Source organism: Artemia franciscana, chromosome 3 (assembly GCF_032884065.1).
Source record: "Artemia franciscana chromosome 3, ASM3288406v1, whole genome shotgun sequence".
NCBI classification, from domain to species: domain Eukaryota; kingdom Metazoa; phylum Arthropoda; class Branchiopoda; order Anostraca; family Artemiidae; genus Artemia; species Artemia franciscana.
The window spans coordinates 7,096,416-7,121,490 of NC_088865.1; the positions used below are offsets into that span (position 1 = coordinate 7,096,416).

The 25,075-nt window shown below is 32.8% G+C and overlaps 1 long non-coding RNA gene across 2 annotated transcripts; it reads right to left on the reverse strand.

The window, feature by feature from the left end:
- Window positions 1-465: 465 nt before the first annotated feature.
- Window positions 466-23,893, reverse strand: LOC136024610 (uncharacterized). Of its 2 annotated transcripts, none has more exons than XR_010616859.1 (4): window positions 23,788-23,893; window positions 21,405-21,574; window positions 10,224-10,335; window positions 466-569 (listed from the first exon to the last, which is right to left on the reverse strand). It is a non-coding gene; the product is annotated as an uncharacterized LOC136024610 (long non-coding RNA). The 2 variants fall into 2 exon arrangements; XR_010616858.1 differs by lacking the exon at window positions 466-569 and adding an exon at window positions 4,971-5,341.
- Between the last annotated feature and the right edge of the window lie 1,182 nt (window positions 23,894-25,075).

Here is a 25,075-nt window from a genome sequence, read left to right on the forward strand (position 1 = left end):
GAAGTTTATATTAAATGGCTTAAAGAGCAAAAAGCTGGTAACTGCAAAAATATTTGCGTATATCTTGAAAAGGAATTACAAAAATTCAAAAACTATAAAAAAGAAAACAAAAAGTTTGAAGCTTAGTAGAAATCGTTGTTAGAGATCAGTCTTGCGGTAATGAACAACTGTCTTTGAATAGACATGAGTATGAAAAGACAGTAAATTGTGTAAAGAGTAAAAAACTGGGAATTGCAAAAATGTTTGTATATTATTAACAAGGGATTTCAACAATTCGAAAACCCTAAAAACGAAAACCATAAGTTTGAAGGTTATTAAATATCGTTGTAAGAAATCGGACTAACCAAAATTTAGAATCTTACATATCGGTGTTAGAAATCGGACTAGCTTCAATAATCAAATATTTTTGAACAAACAGTATGAAAAGACATTAAACAGCGCAAAAAGCAAAAAACTGGTAATTGTAAAAATATTTGCATATATTTGAACAAGGGATTACAACAATGCAAAAACCTTAAAAAAGAAAACCTTTTTGAATACAGCCAGTAGTATAATGTCAGTAGGAAGGCCTAAAAAACAAATATTTGCAATTATTAAAAATAATGATCCTCAATCTTGACTAGGGATTCCAACAATTGAAAAACCTTAAAAAAGGAAACCAACAGTTTGAAGCTTATTGCATATCATTGGTAGAAATCGGACTAACCAAAAGTTTGAATCTTAGTAGATATCGTTGCTTGAAATCGGACTAGCCTCAATAATCAAATATCTTTGAACAGGAGTATGAAATACATTAAATTGTGTAAAGAACAAAAAAACTGGCAAGTGTGGAAGTATTTTTGTATATATTTTAAAAAGGGATTACAACACTTCAATCACCTTAAAAAAGAAAACCAAAAGTACGTCCCACATAAGAGCTTCCACAAGTACATGTAATTTTACAAACCCCACTTTGTTGCTCTACGGAACTAACCAGAATTTAAAAACGAGATTGCTACAACATCATAATTCCATTTCATCGTCTTTAAAGCAAAATACCAAACTTGAAGATTTCACGTCGGCCCTCTCGGAGCATATCTTTAATTTTCCAAATCATTTTATTTTGTTTGAAAATGTTTCTTTGATTTCTAGGGACCAAGGTTTAAAGCAAACTTTCAGGGAAACAAATTAAAAAAATTCTATTCAAGAATAATTCCATAAACAGAGATACAGGTGAATTTGAATTGAACTCAATTTATGATAATTTACTGAGGTCAAATAAAGTAAATATCACCTCACCTAAGAGCTACGACCTCTGTCCACGTAATATGTCAGTTAATTCTAATGAACCGGAACCGAAAAGGTCAAAGAGATTTGCCTCGGCTGTTGCATTGAAAAAAATAACAGCAATAAACTATATGTATTTAGTTTATTAGGTATAAATTTTGTTTATTTTTATCCATGTCTTTTAGTTTTACTGCTGATGATGAACACTGTATATGTGTTCGAAATATCCAGTTAAATAATTTTATATTTCACTGTCAATAAAAAGGTATCATCCCTATTTTGAACTGTTTTACTTTCGTCATGGAAAGGCAGTGTTGTCTTTGAAGTTATCTACGTAGAGGGGAAATAATATTTCCTCATTTCACTTTAAGAGATGGAAGGCACAAATCATCAACACTGGCATAATTAGGCTTAAGTGACCGCACAACTTTACGCCCTTCTTCGCTCGTGCACGGCTGAAATGGCATATTTAATGTTTTAATACATACATCATAAATAGCATTGCAGTTAATTTCAATATATTTATTGCTAACGCTAGATTGCACCTCGGAGCCAATATTTGAGAAAAAATTAGCAAACTTATAAACAATTTCCGTTGAATCACCGCGGTTATAACATTCCAAATTAAGGTCTGCCGCAGTCTCTTATCTCTTACCACCCATGATCTCATTTAACATATTCCACGTTTTTTTTCATATTACCTTTACTTTCCTCCAACTTATTTCCAGAATCATCAGACATTGCTTTTCTCCTCAGTTCATTCACCAGATATCTGCTTTGTAAACAAAATAAAAGACTCATAACTTTTGGAATCCAAATATGTTTCATAAAGATGATTTCTTAATTCTATTTGGTTAATTATCTCCTCTGTTATCCATGTTTTACGTGGAACAATCTTCTTTGATTTAAAAACTTTTACTGGATATGTCCTTTCAGAAAACAGGGTTAGTGACTTTCATTAGACGGTCCAGGGCTTTAGTAGGGCATTACTTCTCTTGAAATAAATTACTCCAGTTGATTACACTCACTTCCTCTGAAAACTTTAAGAGGTTTTCTGTTTTCGTCAGTCGAAATTTTATTTGTTTTTTCTTTCTGGACTCGTTTAACACTACAACAAATTGTATGCTGAGAGCGGAAGATGATCAGACCCAGGAAACGAGATCAAATCGGAAAAACTCCGACTCAAAACAGTTGAACGAAAAAATACATTGTCAACAGTCTTTGCAGATTGACTTGTAATTCTCGTTGGATAATTGACGAGTGGATATAAATCATTTGCTGTCAAGAAATTGTTTGATAGCCCATGAAAACAAAAAACTATATTGTTTGATTTAGGAGTCGGTTTTTCATAAACTATACATTCGCTTCTTGAGAAAATTAAATTAAAAAAAAAACTAGTTTTTTTTTAACTGAAAGTAAGGATCGACATTAAAACTTAAAACGAACAGAAATTACTCCGTATATGAAATGGGTTTTCCCCTCCGCAATCCCTTGCTCTTTACGCTAAAGTTTATAATTGTTTTAAAAATTAGAATTGTGGCAAAGAGTCAAACTTTAGCGTAAAGAGCGAGGGATTGCTGAGGAGAAAACCCATTTCATATACGGAGTAATTTCTGTTCGTTTCAAGTTTTAATGTTGCTCCTTACTTTCAGTTAAAAAAAACTAGTTTTTTTCAATTTAATTTCTGAACATTTTTGAATTAACACATGTTTGATTTTGGCTCTCCGCACATTAATTATTAAAATGAAATTTGCATACAAATATTTTTTGGGCTAAATGGCTTTCTCTTAATTTTGATCAAACGATTTTGAGAAATAAGGGGTGGGGAAGGAGGCGTATTTGCCTGATTCTTATATTTTTTATTATGTATATGAGGGGGTGTGTCCCCTCGTTAATACCTCGCTCTTTATACTAAATCTTAAGTTTTGTCCCAATTCTTTAAGAATGGCCCCTGAATCAGAAAGGCCGTAGAATAAGTAGTTGAAATTACTAAAAATACTTTAGCATAAAGAGAAATGTATTTATTTCCTCCTAAATACATTGCTCTTTATGCTAAAGTATTTTTAGAACCCCTTATATGCTTAATTATCTCTGTTCGTTTTAAGTTTCAATGCTACTCCTTACTTTCAATTGAAAAAGCTTTTTCATGTTTATTTTTTCAGTGTTTTTTTTTTATAGTAATGCTAGAAAATCCTGCGCCCTTTTCATTGAGTTTTTCTTCCCCCATGACATATTCCTCCAAGGAAAGATCCTCCCACATAGCCCCCTTTCCTCAACCCAACCCCCAAACCAAAAAAATCCCCCTGAAAACGTCTGTACACTTCCCAATAAACCATTACTGTATGTAAACACTGGTCAAAGTTTGTAACTTGCAGCCCCTCCCTCAGGGACTGTGGGGGAGTAAGTCATCCCTAAAGACATAATGGTTTTTGACTATGCGGAACAGAATGGCTATTTCAAAATTTTGACCGTTTAATTTGGGAAAAAAATGAGCGTTGGAGGGGGTCAAGGTGCCCTCCAATTTTTATGGTCACTCAAAAAGGGCACTTGAACTTTTCATTTCCATTAGAATGAGCCTTCTTATTACATTCTAGGACCACTTGGTCGATACGATGACCCCTGGGAAAAAGAAAAAAACAAACAAACAAATAAACACGCACCCGTGATCTGTCTTCTGGCAAAAAATATGAAATTCCACATTTTTGTAGATAGGAGCTTGAAGTTTTTGCTATATGGTTCTCTGATACGCTGAATGCGATGGTGTGATTTTCGTTAAGATTCTATGACTTTTAGGGGGTATTTCCCCCTATTTTCCGAAATGAGGTAAATTTTCTCAGGCTCGTAACTTTTGATCACAAAGACTAAATTTGATTAAATCTATATATTTAAAATCAGCATGAAAATCCGATTCTTTTGATGTATCTCTTAGCATCAATATTCCGATTTTTAGAGTTTCGTTTACTAAAGAGTTTAACTCTTTCTCTTAACTTAAGTCTCAGTTTCCAGAAGCTAGTCATGTCATGCAAAAGATCGGGAGTCTTACTTAGATTTAAGGGCATTTTTAGCACCAGTGGAACAAGTATTGGAAGCAATGTCAAGGAAGGAACGGAATAGGCTTGAACATTCGTTTTAGACATTTAGAAAAGGGCTTCAAAATTCTTCTTCTAAAATCTTTGATTTGTTTAAAAGTTTTCCCAAAATTTACCAGCATCCTTGAATTCAAGCAGCCCGTGTAGATCGTAGTTTAAGGGAGGGATAGAAAAGTATAAGTCATAGCATTGATCCGTCTTATGGAACTATATGATTCTTTTTGCTTATGTCAGGGTGCCTCCCATGCAAAGCTTGTCTAGCATTAATTTTTTTGAGACTTCTGTTTTCAAGTTTTGTATGTTACTTGTTCGTTTACTTATTTGTCATGTTGATGAGTTAAATTCTTATGTTTGTTACCTCCGACAATCGTGAGCTCGACTCTTTGTAGGGGGGAATTACTTTATTCTGGATAAAGTCAATAAATTTAAATATTTATTTATAAGAAAAATCAGTTTGGTTCATTTATGTACCAGTGGAAGGAAAGAAATCATTACTGGCTCGACTGGGCAATGTAGCCATACATGAGCCAAATCTTTTCTAAGAACCAAGCACAAGAGTGAAATCTAAAAAGCTGACCAGTTTTTTTAACATGCAAAAATCATCTCATACACAAATTGTGGAAATTATCTCTCAGTGTTAGTTTAGAAACCGTGTTTTTAAAAGTTCTACCAACTGCATGATATTTGCACATCTGCATTTAATCATAAAAAAAAAGATTTTGCAAGAAAAGCCAAACTGTATATCAAAGAATCCAAAATAAAAACGTCACAAAACATGCAAAATAGAAACAACACAGATAAAAAATAGAAGAAACAGAACAACAGCAACAATTTCCTCTTAAATTGGTCCATTTTTTGAACAAGTTGACTAACTAGATTGGAATGTATTTAGAAAATAAAGAAGTCCATTGGCACCTTTAAGCCACTTTTGGATAAGTCATTCTTCAAAGATTGCATCAAGGAATTTTGTAGATTTTCAGGAACTTCTTAAAAAAAAATAACCCGAGTTAGTGAAACAAATACATCTATGTATCTAGGCTGCATACCATTTGCACCACTTCCATACCATTTGCACACCAAAGGTTGCTCGGGTCACACAGATTTGTCAAACAGTTCGTGGTAACGAACTGTAGTAAGGAGCGACCCGGCTGAATAGTAACCAAAACTAGTAGTAACCAAACTGTACTAAGGAGTGACCTGGCTCAATAGTAAGCAAATCTCTAAAAACCGGAATTTTTATAACAATAGTTACATCAAAAGAATTGCATTTTAATGCTGATTTTAAATATATAAATTTCATCAAGATTAGTTATACCCATCAAAAGTTACGAGCCAGAGAAAATTTGCCCCATTTCAGAAAACAGGAGGAAACACCCTCTAAAAGTCATAGGATATCACTAATATATATATATATATATATACTAGCTGTTGGGGTGGCGCTTCGCGCCACCCCAACACCTAGTTGGTGGGGGCGCTTCGCGCCCCCCCCAAGCCCCCCCGCGCGCGTAAGTCGTTACGCGCCATAATAGTTACGCGCCATTGTAGTTGTGTCCCTATGTCCCACCTGTGAATATAGATATATATATATATATATGGTTTTAACTACGTAAAACTTGCGAATATACAACATTCTTTGCTGTCCCATTGTCTTTGCATATAAATAGATTGTCAGGTTATCCCCCTGTTTCCCCCGGTGTCCCCGTTGTAGTTGTGTCCCTGTGTCCCGGTCGTCATTTATATTCCCTGTGTCCCGGGTCCCGGTCATCATTTGTATCCCGGTGTCCCGGTCTGTATATACATTCGTTTTTTAGTTTTGTTTTTCTCCTTTATTTTTTTCCTTTTTTTTTCTTTTTTAGCTTATTTAGATTTTTAGATTTTTTAGTTTTTTTTATTAGTTTTTAGTTTTTATTTCTTTTTAGTTTTTTTGTCCCGGTCGTCATTTATATCCCCCTGTTTCCCCCGGTGTCCCCGTTGTAGTTGTGTCCCTGTGTCCCGGTCGTTATTTATATTCCCTGTGTCCCGGTCGTCATTTGTATCCCGGTGTACCGGTCTGTATATACATTCGTTTTTTAGTTTTGTTTTTCTCCTTTATTTTTTTCCTTTTTTTTTCTTTTTTAGTTTATTTAGATTTTTAGATTTTTTAGTTTTTTTATTAGTTTTTAGTTTTTTTTTCTTTTTAGTTTTTTTGTAGTTTTTACCTTCTTTTTAGTTTTGTTAATTTTTTTTTTTTACTTGTGTCCTGGTCGTCATTTATACTCCCTGTGTCCCGGTGCTTTGTTGATTGCTAATCGAACATTCCTTTTGTCCTGGTCGCTTTCTCTTTGAGTGTCGTCATTTATTTTTTTCTTTTTTAGTTCTTTTAGTTTTTACCTTTTTTAGTTTTTTTTTAGTTTTTAGTTTTTTTAGTTTTTTACCTTTTTTTAGTTTTTTTAGTTTTTTAGCTTTTTTATTTTTTTTATTAGTTTTTAGTTTTTTTGTAGTTTTTGCCTTTTTTTTTAGTTTTTTGTCCTGGTCGCTTTCTCTTTGAGTGTCGTCATTTATTAGTTTTTTCCTTTTTTTTTTTAGTTTTTTATTGGTTTTTACCTTTATTTTAGCTTATTTTTCAGTTTTTTCCTTTTTTTTAGTTTTTTTTTATTTTTTATTTTTTTTAGTTTTTTACCTTTTTTTAGTTTTTTTAGTTTTTTTAGTTTTTTAGCTTTTTTACTTTTTTTATTAGTTTTTAGTTTTTTTTTGTAGTTTTTGCCTTTTTTTAGTTTTTTCAGTTTTTTTTTTAGTTTTTTATTGGTTTTTACCTTTATAGTTTTTTTAGTTTTTTAGCTTTTTTATTTTTTTTATTAGTTTTTAGTTTTTTTTGTAGTTTTTGCCTTTTTTTAGTTTTTTCAGTTTTGACGTCACCTAATCCAGTTTTTTCAGGTGACGTCACCTGACACATCCATCCACACATCCATCCACACATCCACAGACAGACAACTTATTTTTATATATATAGAAGATATATATCACTAATATATATCACTAATATAGCGCGACTAGCAAACGGAGGCAAATTACTCTCACGATATCTAGATCATTTCCCTATTTGGAAGAAAACCTTTAGGTTGCAGGAATATGAGGAAAACAGAGGAGAGGGGATCATCGAAGACAAGATCCCAATTATGCATGGATATTTCAATTTATTTTTCGACTTCACAGACGCAAATATACAAAGCAAATGTGTTGGTAACAGTGAAAGTTACGTCCAAGTTGAAAAAAAGGTGGCCATCCCGGTTGCCACACATGGCAGTGCAATTGCTGGCCAGGCCACTACCTTCATACCAAAATAATAACCATACTCTAAGAACCATGATTTTCAGTCAGTTTTAGTGTTACATTACCAATTACTTCCTTCTTTCGCAATATTGTTTCAACTTTCTATTCTCTTTCCCCGTTTTCTTTAAGATCCTCTTCTTTTTTTGTTCCTCTTTCTATAAAATCTACAAAGATTTTTAAGGTAGTTCCTATTTATGTTTGAAGTTTTCAATATGATCAAACAAACTAAAAAACAAGCAAAGTCTGGATACTCTACTATCAGAATTACAACTATTGCTCCAACCTAGTAAAGACGAATTTCGTCTCATAATAACCGAAAACATGAAAACACTTCGTGAAAAAAAAAATTATCAATTGATAAATATATCAATTTATAGGTGATTCAGGATGGGTAACTATTATATCGGTTATATATAATACAAAAAGATTATTGCGAAAACAAATTTATGGGAATACCAAAAGACAGTCCAAAAACAGTGTCGGATCAAAAAAAAATATTGTACTATTGGAATTACCATTTTCAAAAACTTCATACCAATAGGTTACAACCCCCCCCCCCAGCTTGAACAACAACGAAAATCACTTGTTTTCCATGAGTGGCACTATTGTATACTCTTTTATGATTTTTGTATATTACCGCTTACCTGGAACTGCAACATCATAGGCAGTTGTTTAAGGTATCATTTGAAAGAAAATTGCAATATCTACCTACTTCATGTAAGTGATAGTTACAAAAAGCACTAGATATAGCAATTTCCTTGGAAATGAGCATTTAAACAGCTCTCTATGATGTCCAATTAATAAACATAATATTAAAAACAGAATCTAATTTTTAACAGAAACTGCATCTTTGCATAAAAAATGATGTCACATTGGGTATAATGTCATATTTGATTGACTATGATTGACATTTCATTCGGTTTGTTCTTTACTAAATTTTGACCAAATTTGTAGACCAGGATATTTCCAACTTTAGTTGGTGAGCAGAGTGAGGGAGACTCTTATTTAAGAGATAGGTTGGTAAATATTTATTTACCTGTTTTTCTCAACTAAGTCGAGTATTTTTGGAAGGATTTGGAGCACAACATCCAAGAAGTAATAATGGAGCTAAATAGGTTGACCAGTTACTATGCAATGAGCATTTACAGAGAATCTACAACATTTGAGTATCTATGATAATCTATTTTGTGGACGCATGCAAATATGTTCAGAAACTGACTAGCCTAGTTCGGTGTAGAGCAATGTTTTCAAAAGCCAGTATATATACTTTTTTAATCTTAAGCTGTTTAGTTTGTCTTTTTTATTATTATTTAGTGGAAGATAGCCTAAAATTTCCTCCCCCATGCGAGCTTTTACAATGATAGTTTAATTCAACACGATTAAACCTATGTACAGGGACCGATCAAAGCTTGGTCTCCAGGTAGTATATACCAACAACCTTGTTTCAAAAATCTACTGCTTCTGAGTCGGTAAGATCACCCCAGAGGAGAAGACTATTTTGATGTCTCCCTATGGAAAATATAAGCCTTCTGCTTTTTTTTAGCAAGGAAAATAGTAAGGAAAAAGCCTTCTGCTTCTTTTAGCAGGAAAGCAGGAAAAAGCCTTGCTTTTTTTAGCAAGGAAAAAGCCTTCTGCTTTTTTAGCAGGAAAGCAGGAAAAGCCTTTCTTTATATTAGCAAAGAAAAAGCCTTCTGCTTTTTTTTAGCAGGAAAGCAGGAAAAGGCCTTGCTTTTTTAGCAAGGAAAAAGCTTCTGCTTTTTTTAGCAGGAAAGCAGGAAAAAGCCTTGCTTTTTTTTAGCAGGAAACCAGGAAAAAGCCTTGCTTTATTTTCGCAAGGAAAAAGCCTTCTGCTTTTTTTAGCAGGAAAGCAGGAAAAGCCTTGCTTTTTTATTAGCAAGGAAAAAGCCTTCTGTTTTTTTTTTGCAAAAAAAAGCAGGAAAAAGCCTTGCTTTTTCTTAGCAAGAAAAAAACCTTCTGTTTTGTTTTTTTTAGCAGGAAAGCAGGAAAAAGCCTTGCTTTTTTTGGCAAGGAAAAAGCCTTCTGCTTTTTTTAGCTTGAAATAATAAAGAAGAAACTAAATTATCATCGCTGTGACTCAAGCCACGCTTTAAAGTTTTAATTTCATGCCTCGTAGGTCTCTTTACCTTTTCTTGGTAGCCTTTATCTCTCTAGTATTTACTCATTATTATGTTAGCGACGATTTTTTTCGGTAGTCCTCAAAATTAGGATAACACTCAGAATATCTTTGTTTTCTCAGTCATTTTTTACTTTCTTAAAACCTGGATCGCGAGAAAACTTAAAAACTTTCCTCACGTGTGCTTAGGTACGGTGCCTTTCAATGATCTTTTTTTTTCATTTCTTATAAATCTGCTTTTGTTAAACTCTATTTTTATTATTTCTATTATTATTTTTTCTATTTTTCTATTTTTTTATATTTCTATTTTTGAAGAAGTTCGGTTTTCTTGGAATAATTACTTTGGTTTCTTCTCTTCGAGATGCAGAGAGAGAGAGAGAGAGGAGAAACAGAATAATTGAGGAAGAGGCAGGGGGAAAATTTACCAGTGACAAGCGAGGCTATGCATCCAGATAGTACAGGGTCTTGAGACATCATTGCATATTCAACAGCACTAACCATGTCACAGACTGACACCAGAACTTGAATAGAAGCGATCTGAAAAGAACAAAAATATTGTGAATCAGTAAAAAAAAAAAACAAAAAAAAACAAAAAAACTGAAAAACAATATCAATAACTGAAAGCAGTAGAGCAAAAACATATTAATCTGCAAAACTCTGAAAATTAGTAATTACACTATACAGTCATAACACATAAAATTAGACAAGATAGTGCCCATTATTTACCCAAAAATAATAAAAGCTTTAATTATTGATCTTAAATTACTCTTAAACCCCCCAAACACTCCTCTATAGAGGATAGACCGGTAAAAAAAATATATTCGAATTATTAAAAAAAAAAAAATGAAAAACAATACTAATAACTGAAAGTAGTGGAACAAAAACACATTACTCTGCAAAACTCAAAAATTGATGCTGAAAATTAATAACTACACTATTTAGTCATAACACACGCAATTAAACAAGATAGTTAGTGCCCATTATCTGCCCAAAATTAAGAAAGGCTTTAATTATCGATATTAAATTACTCTTTATCCCTAAACACTCCTCTATAGAGGATAAACCGGAAAAAAAATATGTTAATCATAAAAAAAAAATGAAAAACAATATTAATGACTGAAAGTAGTAGAACAAAAACACATTAAAACCTCAGTGTGGATTTATGTGAAAAATATCATTTCATGATCTTTTGGATAATCATTCAATGCTGAAAACATTATTTCAAGAAATGTTGGATATTTAGTGAATACGTATTAATATTTGGATATTAGTACATTTTTAATTTACAATGGAACGTAAAAGGAAAAATCCGAAACGAGAAGGTACGAATATTTCATTAGACACCTCAGATGATAGCTCTAGCTCGAAACCGGAAATATCAATACTAGCTGCAGATTTTAAGCAAATTCTTGAAATCGTAAAAGAAAATGGCAATAAATTAGACAGCTTATGCAATCAATTAGGTACTCTTACTACAAGGGTCGATAATCTGGATAAAGAACATTCGGGTCTTAAAAATAAGATGGTTAATAGTGAATCGAAAATTGGAAAAATTGAAAATGATACGTCCTGCCTCAATTTGCAATTAAAAATTTGTACCGATGAATTAATTAAAAAGAAAAAATGAAGATTCAATGTCTCGGATTGTGAAATTGGAAGCCGTCAAGTTAGAAAATAATATCAACATATGAAATGCAGTTTTTGAGGATATTGATAACGCTAAAGCTTTATTTACAGAAGTTGTTCGCCATGGATTAGAATTGCCTTAAGTAAATTTTACAATCTCGCAATATGACAGAAATCGTAAATTCTTAAAGGTGGCACTAAATAAAAAAGACGACAAGTTTTCTATTATAAAAAATACCAGCAAGCTGAAGGACAAGACATTTCATGGAAGTAATAGCAACTTGTTTATTAGTGATGATGTGCCAGCCGAAATTCGTAAAATACGTAAGCTGATTTTAGCTAAACGGGATAAATTGCGGAAGATTCCTAGATATGAGGCATGGATATCAAAGGGGATTCAGACAAACTTGTTTGTGAAAAGACCTGACGGCTCAATTACAAAATATTCATTTAGTGATAGCATACCAGAGGTTGACGACTTTCCAAACGTCCAAGGACATGTAGGCCTACATCATAGTTTTCCAAGTGATGTTTCAGTGAAATAAAATCATATCGTCTAATAGTAAAGCGCCCTGTTAGTATGTTTTAAAATATACAAGTAGGAAGCGTTTAATCATGTTTTGTCTCGTATTTATTTGTTTATTAGTTATCTTCTCACTAATTTTTGTTGCTCTATATATTTATTACGATTCTTTCTCTTTAGTCATCTATTTTTTTTTATGTTTTTTTAATGCTTTTTCTGAAGCACACAGGGGTCTTTATGAATAGCGGTAGAATATTGAAAGAATTTGTCTTAGAATGAAGACATTTCTCTTTTCTTTTCTTAGTTGTTTCTGTGTGAGAAACCTTTTATTTTTGTTTGTTGGGCGCATGGGTCGTGGTGTGGTTATTCTTGACATGGTGGTAATATTTGATAATGGATAGAGATAGTGATGGAATTCCATCATCAAGGTTAAAAGAATTTGAGCGAGATTTTCTTTTGTTTCATTCTGTTTTCCAAAATATTGTAGCTAGTGATAATGAGGATAATAGCAGCATATTAGATATACCAAAAAATCAATATTTATTTTTGAATGGATTGGCAAAGAAAAATTCTAGAACAAGGAAGATATCGTTTTGGAATTGCCGGGGCTGGAGGACTGCAAGGGATACAATTGACACTTTTCTATCGACATCAGATACGGACATATTCGGTTTATGCGAAACTTTTTTAGATGAGTTTTCAATTGAAAGTATTCATGTTGATGGTTATCAATTGTTTCATGTTGGAAGGAGTATGCAAAAGAAAGGTGGTCTTGGTGTCTTAATTAAAAGTTGCTTACCAGCCCGTGCAAGACTAGAATTTTTGCCGATGAATATTGAAATGTTATTTGAATCTTGTGTTGTCAAATGTTTTTTTCCAAATAATGAGAAGATTCTAATCGCAGTTATTTACCATAGTCTGTCAGCTAGTCAGATGGAGTTTAGGACTTGTTTTGAAAAATTCATGGATAAATTAGCTAGTCTTAATACTTCTTATCTAATTATGGGAGACTTTAATATTGACTTAAGGAACCTTGTTTCTTCTAATCAGAATAGACTGGATAGTAACACTTTGAAGTTTTTAGAATGTCCGCTATCTGATGGATTATGTCCTGTATGTCTTGTACCATCCAGAATAACTGACACGTCATATTCACTTATTGATAATATTTTTTCACCTGAAAGTGCTGTTAGTACATATGTCATTCCTGATGATTCATCTGATCACTGCATACTTATGGCTGATTTTTTGCGATATTTCCCGCATAATGAAAAGAAGTCAACAAAGCGAAGAGACTTTGGGGAAAGAAATTTGTTAAAATTGAAAGAAGCACTCGGTGATGTAGGGTGAGTTCAGTAATTGATGAAATGGATCCGGATCAATCCTTAGATAACTTTTATAATATATTGACTGAAAAGGAAAGAGGCATACACCAAGAAAACCATGGGTAAATGCATCGCTTTTGAGGTCTATTAATGAAAAAAAAATCGCTTACATAAAATTAAAATAAAGTATCCCACTGAAATAAATATAATACGTTTTAAAAACTATAAGAATCTGTTAGTAAGGATTCTTAGAGAAAATGAAAGAGTGTATTATGAAAATTCATTTAAAAATTCTGATTCTCCTCGAAAAACTTGGAATTTAATTAAGGAGAAAATTGGAAAAAATAAAAAGCTATCACATCCTGAGGTATTAATTAATACAAATGGTGTAGAAGTTAGAGAACCGAAAGATGTTGCTAATATGTTTAGTGATTATTTTGCTGGTGTTGGTCAAGCGATTGTTTCAGCAGGAATAGATTTGTCCCCTTACAGGTCGCATAAAGAATATTTACCCCCCAATGAATGTACGAGCATATTTCTGGTCCCTGTTAGTTTTGCTGAATTTCATAAGATTATCAAAAATATAAAAAATGGTAATTCAGTGGGACATGATGAATTATCAACAAATTTGTTAAAGAGTATTGACGGAGTTATTTTTGAACCACTTATCCACATTTTCAATTTGAGTATCAATTCAGGTATATTTCCTAGTAGATGGAAAATTGCCCGAGTAATTCCGTTGTATAAACAAGGCGATAAATCTGATGTAAGTAATTATCGACCAATTGCAATCTTATCGCCATTATCTAAAGTATTTGAAAAAATTTTAAAAGACAGGATTTCTAGCTATTTAGATAAAATAAATTTCTTTACCAAATATCAATTTGGATTTAGGGCAAACCGTTCGACATAACAAGCAGTTGCAGCTCTTTTATTAGAAATAAATGATTGTTTAGATGATGATTTCCATGTGGCTACTGTTTTCTATGATTTAAAAAAAGCATTTGACACTTTAAATCATGAAATTCTTCTTGACAAAATGATAAATTTCGGCATGAGAGGGAAAGGATTGCAAATTATTAAATCATACCTATGCGGACGCAAAATCACAGTAAATGTCGGTGGAAAAATGACTGATTTAAAAAGTCTTATTGATATTGGTGTCCCCCAAGGCTCAGTATTAGGTCCACTTTTATTTTTGATCTATATTAATGATCTTCCCCGAGGTTTGCATGAGAATATTAGCCATGCAGTTCTATTTGCAGATAATACAGCTATAACAGTTAAAGCTAGGGATTCATTGACATTGATCGAAAATCTGACTATAAGTGTTACCTCAGTTAATCGATGGTTTGTTTCTAATAAACTAATACCGAATTTTAAGAAAACTAATTTTATGGTTTTTGGTCGTTCAAAACGTTACACTCGAGAGATTCCTTGTGAGGAGCTACAGGCTGGTGATCAAAAAATTTGTAGGGTCCAATCATATCGTTATTTAGGAGTTTTTCTTGATCCCCTTTTGTCATTTCATAATCATATTGAGTATTTAAGATTAAAACTTGCTCAAAATATTGGGTCGATGTACCGTGTGAAGAATATTTTTCCTTTTACCATTTTAAAAATAATTTACCACTCTCTAATTACTTCTTATTTGAATTATTGCTCAGTTGTATATCTTAATACATTTTGGAAGCATATAAAACCCTTACAGGTACTACAAAATAGGGCAATAAGAATACTTGGAAATTTCTTACATCGACCTTCAAAACTTGAAAATGTTTCGGAAACTAAAACATTATTCCTCTTCTTAAATTTGTTAGATTTAAATGATATACGAATATTAAATACTTCCATATGGCATTTTCAAATCCAAAATTCTAAAAATTATTTCTATGACAAATCTCTGTTAATCTTACTTTCTCGTTCGGATTGTCGGAGGTCTAGCATGTATCGAATTCCTTTTGTAAGCTCTGAAAGGTCAAGGTTTTCGATTAGATACCAAATACCCTTCATTGCTAACAATCATAAGCTGCATGATAAAATTCTGTTTGATCCATCTCAAAAATCTCAGCAAAAATCTCAGCTAAATTTAAAAAAGCAAATATTAAAGACTGTTTGCTAAAATTTTGATTATTCACCATTGATGATGGAAATTTAAATTTAATTTAAATTTAAATTATTTAAATTCAAATTATTTGATCTTCTTATCCGTGTGTTTGTTTTTGTGTCCCTGTGTCTGGGACGGCCTCCCACGCCCCTCCTGCCCGATATTTATATATTTACTTATCTTTTATGAGTTTTTTTTTCTATTTTGTGTGTCTTCTACCGTATTATATTTTGAAACCATTATTACGATGAGATGTTGATGTTTTTGCTTATGTTTTTGCACTGTCCCAGCCTTACGAGCTCTGCTCTCTGTTGGGGCATAATATTGTTTGTGTATTTTTTGAGTTGAATAAAGAAAAAGTTGAAGAAGTTGAAGTTGATTACCCTATAAAACTAAAAAATTAATGCTGAAAATAAATAAGTACACTATATAGTTAGCATCTAACTATAACACTAACTATATTTAGCATCAGCTACAACCCTCAAGAAAATAGACGTGTTTCATGCGAAGAGCCTGAGGAGGATTGAAGGCCTACGATGGTCCGACTTCGTCAGCAATGAGAAGCTTCTGCAGCTCACAAAGAAGTCTTGGTTTTCGACTCAAGCAGCCGAGCGAACCATAAGATGGTTCGGGCATCTGCTTCGAATGCCACCCACATCTACCCGCAAAGATGATCAATGACTTCGACCCTACCAAAGTTGGTTGGAAGCGACCTCGCGGCCGACCGAAGAAACGTTGGTCCGACAGCCTGTCCGAGTTCTTGACGATTGCAAACATCAGACAGGGCGAAGAGCAAATACTCGCAATGGACCGAAGTGGATGGAGGAGGCAGACGTCACTTTCTACGCCGAGCAGTGCCCGGCAGGAGAGTTAAGTCAAAGTAAGTCATATAGTTATAACACATACAATTAGACAAGATATTTGGTGCCAAATATTTGCCCAAAAATAAGAAATGCTTTAATTATTGATATTTAAATTGCTCTTAAACCCTAGAGACTCCTCTATAGATGGTAGACCGGATCTAGTTTTTTCGTATATATCTTGAGCTGCATTTTTTTTTTTTTTTGAATAAGAAGAGGTGATTCTATTTACAATAAAATAGTCATTTTATAATCATATCTCAAATTTTTTATTAGCACTATTTTCAAGCCTTTAACATTTTAATAATCAATGTGTTTCTGATGAAGGAAAAGGGCGGAGTTAAAACTTAAAACGAAGAAAAATCACTGATTCATGGCTTACGCAACATATTTTTGAAAGACTGTTTCAAACAAACTGCTCATGATGTTTTCCTATGTTTGTAGAATTCTGAAAAACTACCACTTTGCTGAAAACACAAAACCGACGCTACAAAACAGAAATAGGAGCGGAAAAACCCTTAAAGGACCGGCCGAAAATAAAATCAACAAATCTTATTTTTCTGTAAAGTGCTAGATTTTCAGAATTCTAAAGATATAAGGAAATAGCATGAGCCAGTTCGTTTGAAAATGTTTTTCAAAAATGTGCTGCATAAACCAGGAATCAGTGATTTTTGTTCTTTTTTAGTTGTAACTTGGCTCTTTTTTACTTTTATCAGAAGAACTTTGAATTTTTTAATTATCTTTTATACATTTCTTGGATTAGAAAATGTTGACAATAAATCTTATTACAATTATTATTGAAAAAATATTGACAATAGATCTTTTTCCAACTTAGCCAAAGTAATTAGAATGGTTTCCCTTGGGGTTAGGAGCAGTAGAGTATTTGGTTGGTTCTACGCTTCGTATTATGTTTAAAATGTAAACATTATGGTTTTGAACGTCCAGGAACTGACTGAGTATTTTAAATATGCGATATTCATATCTTTATTTGTTAGTAATTTCATTGAACTTGACTTTTTATGTTATGCCTAAAAGATCATTCGACCTCCAATTTCTCATCATCTAGTATCTATTTCCGTCTAGCTTCTAGTTGTTACTATTTGTTTAATTACTCATAGTCAATATTTGAAGAAAACAAATCTGGATCTGAAAATCAAATATTTTATTAGCTAAAACCTAATAAGCCTAAATACGTTTCTTTAACAAAAACAAATTTGTTATTGAAAAATCTTGGTTTGCATAAGGAATATTCTTATCCTGCCTTCAAGATAAAACAAACCCAGTTTGATTTTAGAAAACAGTAAAAAAAAATAGAAACCTGTTATTAACTTATAACCTTTGTAAGCCACTTGACCGCGGATCAGACCAATCAATTGGGTGTAATTCGCTTAATAGAATAGGTTGGGTAGTAAATTTACACTTGACAAAAAGTTTCACACGATGCCTTCTTAATTACCACAGCCAAGCTGTATGATTATGGCAATACAATTAGCCTAGGATCGTGAAGTATCTAAAGCCAATAAATGTTTTATTGGCACTATTTAAAGTTCTTTCAAGAATCTTTATTAATATTACTACTAGTAATTCGTTACAATTCAGAAGCACTGGTGCCCTCACAGCTACGAACCCTCCTCTGCTATAGTTCATTCAAAATATCAGTCCCAGGTTCTTTCGATGAAGCTCCAACTTGTTTTTACATCCATGCTTATTTTGTACTTATTTTTATATACATTATACTTGTTCTTAAATCTGTTCTGAATACCTCTTATCCATCATTCGAAAACATCTGGCGGAATATCGAACAAACCTTGTCAAACAAACTTTTTTTCATAAAACGTGGGAATCATAAATACGTTTCTCTAACTGAAACAAACAACTTTGGCAATTCTCAACTTCAAGACGCCAGAAACAAAGAACTTAAATGTAAAGGCACACAAGTATCAGCTTTAGCCCTAATAAGACACCATTATAGCCCCTAAGCAGGACATTAGAGCCCCTAAGCAGGACATTGCAGCCCCATAGCAGGACATTACAGCCCCATAGCAGGACATTACAGCCTCTAAGCAGGAGATTTAATGTGACGCAGAATGGTACATGAACGGTACAACAAACGGTACAAAAATGGTACAATTAAACAGAATGGTAGTATTCTAAAAGTACATGCACTACTCTCTCTCTCAACTATTACCGCAGTTTTCCAAAACGTTAGGGCATCCACACTATCTGAATCTTGCTACGTCAATTTACCACTTCCAAGAAAGAAATTCACTGAAAATTTTCTGTAAAACGATTTCTCGATTACCAAGCTTATATTTACCAGTTCCATCAAGTCTTCTCAAATATTCCCACATCTCAGTTGCATATATTTGATAGTTCCATAATCTACTCGAAATTTGATATATCTCCTTCCACATTCGGTTGTATATATTTGATAGTTCCGTAATCTACTCGAAATTTAATATACCTAGGCCCTATTGAATGCGATTCTTGCGGGTAACTGATTAAAAGTTGATATTTTAAACCATAGGACTCATAGATTGAATGACCAATTTTATTAAAGCCTCCTAGAATACTTCTAGTACCACTTCAAGGATTAAAAATATGATTTAGCATCGATTGGGTACCATTATAGCCTCCAAATAAGAGACCAGATGTGGCGTCGATGGCTGTTATATACAAGTGCATGCACTAGTCTCCCTCTGACGAGCTATTTCTATCTGTAGAGCAGTTTACCATGAAAAGAGGGCGCCCAAATTGAGTACATAGAAAAGTTTAATTTAAATTCAAAAAGGCAGTTAAAGTATGTATTCAGCAATTACTATAAAAATCAGACGAAGAAAACAAGACCTTCGTTTAGCCGGGCGAAACTCTTAAACTCTGTATTTTATTACTATATGCTCAGTAATCTGAGCATTTTATTTTAATTAAATTAATTTATTTTAAAAATAAATTTAGTAGTAATCTGAATGTTGTTATAGCGATTTATTTCCTCCAGGAAAGACTTGCGCTGACAATTTTCCGATAAATGACACGTAACTTCCATTTCTTAGTTTTCAAGCCTATATTTACCAGTTCCATGGCCAATAAACCCACGCCTTCTCTATCTTTTTGACATCCTAATTTACTATCTTGGCTAATATGCAATCTCCTCGAGATTTGAGGTACCCAGGCCCTAAGGAATAAGATTTACACAAGCAACTGAATAATGAATGTAAGTTTAAACCAAAAGTTGCCTGAGGTTTATGAATATGGATGCCCACTTTTTGTAAGGGCCCTAGAACTCCTCTAGAGGAACCAGAATAGGGCCTCAAGAACAAGTTTTAGCAGCGATCGGGCATGATTACAGCCTCTACGGCAGCAATTTGATGTGGCACAAATGGCTGTTTCTATGAGTGCATCTACTTCTGCCCCTCGTACCAAGTATGTGTACCAATGCATCTCATTTAATACCCTAATTTGTCACATGAATAGGGTATCCATACTAAGTATTTGAAGATTTTTCAACGGGAGATTATCCCTAAGAGCCCGTTTCCTTTAAAAGGAGCTTAAACAGACAAAATTCCAGGGACAAAAGGCAAAAATTTAACTAGTGGTATACCAAGGTATACCATCTTCGGGGCCTGGGCTCAAGAGATATGTTATATTGCATCATGACTGGAATTACCCGCATCCTTTAGGGTTTGGATACTCAACATTGGAGATAAGTGACCGAATCTTCTGGTACTAGGCCATATTTTAGCTAATGATTACTTGCAAATCATTAAGGGAATGGTGACGATTGCCACGTTAATCAGGCAGAAATTCCTGAGAGTATCTGAATGTTGGAAAATCCTTCTTATATCAGATTCATCAAAAGGGACCTCAGGAAAAGTTCTAAGGTATTAAAGAACTTAAATTTTCAAGGAATACAAGCTATGAAGTTTTTTTCACTGAAATTGATATTTTTTCAATTGCCTTTTCTTAAAATGGTAGCAACAACGTATTGAATATACCTTATTTTTGTTTTGAAATAAAAGTTCTAAAGAAATTAAAGAAATTAAGTTTTCAAGCAATACAAGTTATGAAGTTTTTCCTCACTGAAACTGATATTTTGTTTTCAAGGAATACAAGTAATGAAGTTTAGTCTCACTGAAATTAATATTTTTTCAATTCCTTTTTCTCAAAATGGCAGCAACAAGGTATTGAATATACCTTATTTTTGTTTTGAAATAAAAGTTCTAAAGATATTAAAGAAATTAATTTTTCAAGGAATACAAGTTATGAAGTTTTTCCTCACTGAAACTGATATTTTGTTTTCAAGGAATACAAGTTATGAAGTTTAGTCCTACTGAATTTTTTTCAATTCCTTTTTATCAAAATGGCAGCAACAAGGTATTGAATATACCTTATTTTTGTTTTGAAATGAAAGTTCTAAAGATATTAAAGAAACTAAGTTTTCAAGCAATACAAGTTATGAAGTTTTTCCTCACTGAAACTGATATTTTGTTTTCAAGGAATACAAGTTATGAAGTTTAGTCTCACTGAAATTAATATTTTTTCAATTCCTTTTTCTCAAAATGGCAGCAACAAGGTATTGAATATACCTTATTTTTGTTTTGAAATAAAAGTTCTAAAGATATTAAAGAAATTAATTTTTCAGGGAATACAAGTTATGAAGTTTTTCCTCACTGAAACTGATATTTTGTTTTCAAGGAATACAAGTTATGAAGTTTAGTCTCACTGAATTTTTTCAATTCCTTTTTATCAAAATGGCAGCAACAAGGTATTGAATATACCTTATTTTTGTTTTGAAATGAAAGTTCTAAAGATATTAAAGAAATTAAGTTTTCAAGCAATACAAGTTATGAAGTTTATCCTCACTGAAACTGATATTTTGTTTTCAAGGAATACAAGTAATGAAGTTTAGTCTCACTGAAATTAATATTTTTTCAATTCCTTTTTCTCAAAATGGCAGCAACAAGGTATTGAATATACCTTATTTTTTTTTGAAATAAAAGTTCTAAAGATATTAAAGAAATTAATTTTTCAAGGAATACAAGTTATGAAGTTTTTCCTCACTGAAACTGATATTTTGTTTTCAAGGAACACAAGTTATGAAGTTTAGTCTCACTAAATTTTTTCAATTCCTTTTTATCAAAATGGCAGCAACAAGGTATTGAATATACCTTATTTTTGTTTTGAAATAAGTATTCAGCCCATTATCTCATCAGTTCAGTTGTTCTCTCTTTGTCTAAAGATGCACGGGCAATACGAGCGGATTCTGGCCATTTCCCTGACGACTGTAGGTTATTGCAAGCATCACTGGTTCTACCGGCCAGGACAAGCAGCTCAATTCCTAGAAAGGAAATAGATAGTGGTCATAAAAGAGAAGCTTCAATCAGTGGTATATTTCTTTCCCTCGCGATACCCTCCCTCCTTCTGGATTTTGAAAACACCTGTCTTGTATTTTTCTTATAAAGTGGATTTTCTGTTATTTTCGTCCAAAACAATAGAAAAGATAACAAAATTGCCCACCAACGCTAGATTTTGAAAATTGCACGTTACTTTCGATGATTGAAGATGAAACCAGATTTCCTTAGCTTAATTTTTGCTTGTCTGGTCCTTGGGGGCGGAGCTACCAGTCAAGTTTGACCATGGTGGAGAAAGGAGCAGAGATGAGTCAAAGTACACTTATTTTCAATACTTGTCAATGCACATCCGGTGCAGCAATGTTCTAAATATAAGGTGAGTTCAAGAATGTACATCCTCTACCAAAACAACTAAAAAGAATACAATAAACCATACGTTTTTGTTTAATAAATGTTCACATGCGTGGGTGAAAGATTCAAGATTCAATCAGTTAGAACCATAATATAAAGTCAGAAGTAAAGCTAAGGAGAAGAGGGTGTGTTTTCAGGCAAGGAAGAGTGGGGATCCAAGGTCTAGCCACCGCGTATCAACATCTTGGAAAATTTATCTTGTAAATTTAGCTTATGTGTCCAGATTTGTCAACATACTAGACGATTTTGTCGACACATACTTTAAATCCCTCCTCAAAACTTAAAACTCTAGTTACACCCCTTCATCTAGTGTGCCTAGCATGGATTCGTTAGTAAGAGACTATATCATACGAACGTAAAGTAAAGTTTTCACATTAATAAGTGAACAATTCAAATTCAAAATCCTGCTATTGAAATTTTGGTTTAGAATAATCAAATTCAATAAACATCTTATTCGTCTTTCAATCAGACTTTCCCGTATTTGTGTTTATGCAACTCAACCAGCTTCTTTGATTGATTTTTTTTTCTTATTTTTCATTCCCCAAATATACGCCATTTCGCTTGTGGGCTCAGAAGCTGCTGATCAGAAAAAATAAAGAACATCAAATAATTCTTGTTAAGGGCATAAATTTTGAAGTCCGCAGTGGATTATTGAGGCTATACTTTGGTGTGTAACAGAACACGAAGAGACATGTGAGTATGAATGTGGGTAGAGAATGAAGGGGTTAAACTTTAGGTAAGATTTTTTTTGTCGGTGGGGACTTTATCGGCAAATTATATCGATATCGCATCGGTACACAACCGATATATCGGTACCGCACCTCGAAAATCCATATCGGTCGGGCACTAATACATATACAAATATTCAAATATATATATATATATATATATATATATATATATATATATATATATATATATATATATATATATATATATATATATATATATATCACCGCTAAAGATTATCCAAACTGTAAGTAAAGAAAGACCCCTGGGGACAATGACAAAAAAAAGAAATAGAAAGGTTTGAATAAAATACATGGATAAATGAATTAAATTTATATGATGGTTTTAAACACGTGAAATTTATTAAGCTCAAATTTACTTATAAGACGTTGTGAGCCTGTAAAAAAGTTCACCTAATTTTAGATACTATGGAAAAATACCCCCAAAGAAAGTGATCTTGACAAAAACTTAAACATCAAAATTCACCACATCAGAGTGCCCTATTAAAGATATTCCAAACCTCATTTATAGAACACAGATTTTGCTTTTTTTTCAAGAAACATAGTCTTGGAGAAATGTTAATTTTTTGCTGTTATTTTGCCCAGGAGTGATAGTATTTAAACCAATGGACCTAAAGTGTTTGAAGGAGACTCATTCCATGTGAAAAGTGGAAATTCTATTACCCTCTGTAAAATTCAAAAATATCACGTCTTTGTAATAGAGTGTTTTAGAGACTTTGTGGCGTGAATAGTACCCAAACAAAAATCAAAAGGCTATCGAGGGAAAATTCTGAGACAGTGATGTCGCACGATGACACATTGATTCTGAGACAATGATCAGCTAGAAACTGATTGTCAAAATTTGAAAAAAAATCATTAATAGCAAAAGAAGGGAAAAGAGAAGGAAAGAAAAAAGAAAATGTAATAATAAATAAGTCTCTATATATGTACAGACACTAGGAAAGCTAATTCACAGAAATTCGGAAAATACAACCTGTCCCGTCCCCTCTCTTGGAGCCCGTGATATACTATATATAAAAACTAAAATATATAATATTTACCTTCCCATAGTTTTCCTCCGGTCATGAGACTAGTTGCAACAAGTTTAATTGTGCTAGAAAACTTTTCTGAAGTTCTATCTTCGGCTAAAGATATCAAACAAGCTCTGGAATCAAAATTTTCGTCAATAGTTATATAAGCCCTTCTTATCTAGATTTTCCTCAAAATTTTTCGTTAAAAAATTATTTATACCTGATATAGTTTCTAACATCTCTGAATTTAAGAAAAATTTGAATAAACAATCGAAATAAAATAATTCAAAGAAAACTAATGCAAATATAAATCAGACTAATAGGATTGCTTACTTCCTCTTATTTTATCAGGGCCAAAAATTATTTCTATCTATTATCCAGCATAGTTCCAACCGTATAGCTTTTTTCGATTGAGCACAAAACAGAATATTTTCAGAGCCAGGTTTTCAAAATTTAGTGAGAAATCTAATTAATAGTCATAATTTTAAACCACAGAAAATCCAATCGCTGAAAATCACAGAATAATAATATACATCAACAGCTCATCACTCATAAAATAATCAATCACATTATCTGTCTCAATATTAATCATTTATAAAATCACAGAAAATCTAAATATGTGTATAAAATTTGCTTTCTGTTTCCAGTACATGACCACTACGAGTCTGTTTCGGTACATTAGCACTACGAGTCTGTTTCGCTACATGAGCACTGCAAGTCTGTTTCGGTACATGAGCACTACGATTCTGTTACGGTACATTTTGTACCGAAACAGAGCACTACGATTACGATACTACGAAACGTACATGAGCCCTACGATTCTTTTTCGGTAAATGAGCACTACGAGTAGTGCGAGAAAAAATAAGAAACTTATTTCCTTTTTATTCATAGATCTAAGCTTATTTATTTTTGAAGAATTAAAAAAAGGGACTGATTATACGATACATTAATGTAAAAAAACAAAACGATGTAAACATCGGTTCAAAACGTCATTCCCCGTGGACGTGCGTTTGCGCCCATTAGGCCTATAATCATAATATGCGCTAAATACGAAAGGATCTATTCTAGTTTCCCGCTTCCTCTCTGAACTACAATTCAATAATGAGAATTTCAATACAAAATTATCTCAACTTATTACCACTTACAATTCATCGCAGAACCAAGCTGCCAGAGGCCAACAGAGCCCTACAGGCTTCTCCTCCATCCCAATTTATCCAAAGCCTCTCTCTTTGAAGCCGCCCAAGAAGTTCGGAGCGTGCATGCTTTAGAGCCATAATTGACAACTGTCATCACTGATGTTCCTGTATTCTAATCTTGG